Here is a 5,000-nt window from a genome sequence, read left to right on the forward strand (position 1 = left end):
ACTGTACAAATGGACCTGAATTTTACACATGAAGGGAATGAGGGAGACGTGGCAATACGAAAAGAAGGAGGAGAAAGAGGAGGAGGAGGAGGAGGAGGAGGAGGAGGAGGAAGAGAAAGAAAAAGAGGGAGGGCAGGAGAGAGACTAGTGTAGTATGGCAGGAAGGAGATGAAGGGAAGGAAGGGTGAAGGAAGGAAAGCATAAAAGCTCTACTCTATTCCACTCCCGGGGTTGCCGATTTGAAGGGGCACTCACTCCAGCTGCAGCTAATGGAGAGGAGAAAGAGCGGAGAGGAAAAGTGAAAGGGTAGGAAGTAGGAAATAGAAAAGGAAAGATAGGAAAGAGAGAGAAAGAAAAGGTGAAGATAGAGAACAGAAAAACAAACTAAGGTAGGAGTAAAAGGAAGAGGAGAAAGTAGAAAGGGAAGAAGAAAAGTGAAGAGAAGAACTGAAAGAAAGAATGTACTAGATAGAAAAGCAAAGAAGGAGGAAGGGAAAAATAGAATAGAATGAAGAATGAAAGAGAAGCAAGAAGTCAAAGGAAAGGAGAGGAAGATGGCAGAGGAGAGAAAGAGAAAGAAACAAAGGAGAGAAAGAACGAAGGTGGAGAGGAATAAGAGAGAGAGAGAGAGAGAGAGAGAGAGAGAGAGAGAGAGAGAGAGAGAGAGAGAGAGAGAGAGAGAGGTGAAGATAGAACAAAAGAGGAGGAACAACGAGAGAAGTGAAGGTAGAGGAGAAGGCAGAGATAAAAGAGAAGACAGACAAAGAAGTTGAACGAAGAGGAGAAAGAAGAGAACTTAGAATAGAGAAAGAAAAAGAAAAAGAAGGAAGAAAGAGAAAGGAAAATTAAAAAAAAAAGACACAGAAAAGTAAGAATAGGAAAAAAGATAAAGAAAAGAATGAAGGTAGAAAAGTAAAGAGAAAGTAGTAGAGAGAGAGAGAGAGAGAGAGAGAGAGAGAGAGAGAGAGAGAAATTTACCTCCATCGGAATGCAGTCAAATCGAGTGGAGGGAAGGAACGATTAGAGAGAGAGAGAGAGAGAGAGAGAGAGAGAAATAAGAATTACGTATATTTGTCAACTAATGAAATTTAGTGAATAGAGAGAGGAAGGAGGGAGGAAAGGAGAGGAAGAGGAGGAAGGAAGGAAGGAAGGAAGGAAGAGAAGGGAGGAAGGAGGAGTCGTAGCTGGGATGGATGGTGGAGGGGCGTTGCAATCCCGGCCAAGTTGTGACGTGAGTATTGATCGTTGTAAGAGGGGGATGGAGGGTGTGTGTGTGTGTGTGTGTGTGTGTGTGTGTGTGTGTGTGTGTGTGTGTGTGTGAGTGTGTGTGTGGAGGGTGAGAGAGGGCGCGGGTGAAAGGTAAGGGAGAGGAAATAAAGTAAGAGGGAAGTAGCAAAGAGACGAAGGGACATAAGCTTTGTTTTCATCACATTTCTCTCTCTCTCTCTCTCTCTCTCTCTCTCTCTCTCTCTCTCTCTCTCTCTGTCGTTCTCGTTCGTGTCTCTGTAAACAACTTTTTTAATGTTTATTTATATGTTTTTCTTTCTGTGTATTCTATTTTTGTGTTTTTCCTTTTTTTAAGTTTTTTTCTTCACATTATTTTTTTTTCTCTCAAATATTCCTTCTTTTATTTCTTCCCTCGCTATCACCACCACCACCACCACCACCACCAGTACCACCACCACCACTACCACCACCACCACCACTACCACCACCACCTCAGTTCCCATCCCATCGTCTTCCCTCTTTCCCTAATTGAGTTATCAGCAAGACGCTCCAGATCCCCGTTTTCATTTGCAGTCCTGAATTATTTTAATACCAGGAGGGGAAATACACGAGTCAACCCTCATCTGCGTTTTCTCTTACGCCGCCTATTTCAGCCACGATTAGACTTTCCACTTGCTTTTTTTTTTTCTTTTTCCTCCCTTTTTTTCCCTCATAAGCACCCTCCTCCCTATCCTCCCCACCTCGTTTCCTCTTAGGTAATTATCCCGTAACTCTCTCTCTTCCCTCCTCCCCTCCCTCCTCCAGCTCCTCTGAAAGTTACGGGGCGTTGCGTTAGTGTTGCGTCACTTGTTATGGCTGTGTTGTGTTGAAGAGCAGCCAACAACAGCAACAGCAGCAACAGCAACAACACCAAACCCTTCCCAACTCGTCCCCCTTCGTCTTGCTTCTGAGTTTGTTTTGGCGGAGTGTTTGTCTTACGTCTTACACCGCTTCCATGCTGTTGTTTTATTCCGTAAGGGGAGGAGGAAGAGGAGAGGCAGACAGGCAGCCAGGCAGGCAGACAGGGAGGCAGGGAGATAGGGAAGGAAGGAGTATGTCTTGTCTGGCTACACTGAGAGATTGAGTTATATAGGTAATAGTTTTTGCCAAGATGTCGATTAACTTTTTTATTATGGTGTGTGTTTTTTTAAAGTTAGTTTCTCGTTCTCTCTCTCTCTCTCTCTCTCTCTCTCTCTCTCTCTCTCTCTCTCTCTCTCTCTCTCTCTCTCTCTCTCTCGCATTTATTTGTTATTGCCATATCACGCAAACTTTCATTCTTAGTTATCTCTGCATAGCCACGAAACAAAGAGAGTTTTTCCCTCCTCAAAGTTTAAGATATGTTACTACGAAAAACTCATTTGAAAAGTCGAGGATCATTACAGTAAACATTGTCTACTCCTGAAAATGTTAATAAAGATTGTCTAGTTTAACCCAGTCAATACTGAGATGCATTTTTACCTTGAGTTTTGGGTATGATTAGACTATCTTATTTACTTTATGAAGCGTCTACGGAGGTCAGAAGATTAATTGCCAGAGCCTTCACTATTTTGATCCCCACGTAAGTTTTCGAAGTTGTATAAAATCTCCTAATAATAACAAGAATGAATATGAAACCCTGTCCTGGCACTGAAGAGATTAAGTTTAGTGTAGTTTGAAAGGCAGCGTGGATAGCACAAGGAGTATGTGGTGCAAGCAAGCCTTTCAGTGGCTCTGGAGATTTCTAGCAGTATAATTTTGATTCTGGTGCTTTTTTTTTTTTTTTTTTTTTTTGGCCATCATCCTGTCGTGGGCATTAGGCCATTTTAATTCTATTGATTTTTATTTTTTGTTCATTTAATATAAGAATTTTTATTTATAGTAATTTATTTATTTAATTTATTTGCTTAATTATTTTCTTATTTCATATCCTTAATTTGAATTGTTTGGTCCAAATTTGCAATATGATTTCCTGAAAGCATTGCAAGCAGAAAAGGAATGATAAAATATATAGATGATGTTTTTTTTTAAGTTTAGTCACTGGTGGTATATTTTTGTTAATCATTTTCTTTGGAGTTACTCTACGGAATATGAATTTTTCTTGTATTTCATCACCAGTTAACTTGTAAAGGCTTAAGATAATTTATTGAGAGAATTGTTATAGTCTCCCCTGAATGCAAACTCCCCAGTCCCTGTTTTCTTCCGTGGAGCGATGGAGCGATCACTCTTGGCGGAGTATAAGGCATCCTAATGTATTTTATGGGTGGAAGATGTTACTACCAGGCCATGTCGTATTTCTGCATTATTAGGAGCCTTAATCACAAATGCCAGGTGGTTGCTCCTTCCTAATATATTTCATAAATCAAGTGGTTTTTTTCTCTCATTTTTCTTCTGTTAACCAATCTCATTAATCCTCACTCTGGCTCCTCCTCCTCCACCACCTCCTCCTCCTCCTCCTCCTTACACTTACCTCCCTCCTTTCTTTCCTTGCATTTCCTCCTCTTCTCTCCCTCTCGTCTTGCCCTCCGCCCGCAGAGCACTCAGTTCAGCCCGGCCTTCCCTCTTTTCTCTCCTTTCTTCCCTCCTTTTTTCCCTTCCTGCTCCCCCTCCCTCCCATACTTCATTCCTTAAGCCCCCTCCCGTCCCCACAGCTGCCTCCCTCATCCAGTAATGGGCTGTCCTGCTACGTAACCAACTTCATTTGCCTGTTTATTCTTTTTGTAGCTCTCTCTCTTGAGACTTACGGGCACTATTGTTTGTGAGAGAGAGAGAGAGGGGGGGAGAGAGGGAGAGGAAGACAGTGAGGGGAGGAAAGAAGGGTTGAAGGGAAGACAGAGAGATTGAACGAAAAGGAACAAAGAATAATGATAATTGTCTTAGTTTATTTCCTTCTTTTTTCTTTTTTTTTCTTGGTTGTTTTTTTTTTTTTACCTTTTTTTCTCCTCTGTTTGCCTTTTCCTCCATCTTCTTCTTGCTTATGGTCCTTGTTTCTCTCTTTATCCATCTTTCTCTAATCTTTTCCTTCCTTATCCTAGTATATTTTTTTGCTTTTCATCTGTTCTCGTGTACATTTACCTTTTCCTCTATTTACCCTCCGTTCTTCCTTTTATTCTCCTTCCTTTCCCTAATCTCTTCCCTCATCATCTTCTTATTTTTCTTTCTTTCTAATTCTTTTTTTTTTCCTATTCATCTATCTCTCTCTCTCTCTCTCTTCACTCCTCCATCCATCTTTGTTGAGTTCCGTCTATTATTGCTTTATTTCAATTTCTTTAGTTTTTCCCTCCATCGTTTTCCTCTCATTTGTTTTATCTTTTCCCTTTTACTCCTCCTCTTCCATTTCCTTCCATCTATTTTCATCTAATTATTTCGACCATTATCAGTTATTTCCTCCTTTTTCCCTTTCTTTGTTCGTCTCTCCTTTATCTCACCCTCTTCTTTCTCTTCTCATCTATTTATTTTAGCTCCTTACTCCTCTTCCTTTTCCGTTTTATTCTCCCCTTCACTATCCTCTCCATCTCCATCTTCGTCTTTTTTTCTCCTTTTCCTTACTCTTCCTTCTACTATAACCTTCCTTCTCTTCCCTTCCCTCTTCTCCGGCTCTCTCTTTGTCTCTCCTTTCATTATCCCTCCTTCCCTCCCTTCCCTCCATCTGTGCCTCCCTTCCCTCCCTCCATCCCTCCCTCCACATGATTGGCTCTCCAGGTAAGACTGAGAGGAGCCCCTTAATTAACATATGATTAATACCTGATTATGGTTCC

Source organism: Portunus trituberculatus, chromosome 43 (assembly GCF_017591435.1).
Source record: "Portunus trituberculatus isolate SZX2019 chromosome 43, ASM1759143v1, whole genome shotgun sequence".
NCBI lineage: Eukaryota > Metazoa > Arthropoda > Malacostraca > Decapoda > Portunidae > Portunus > Portunus trituberculatus.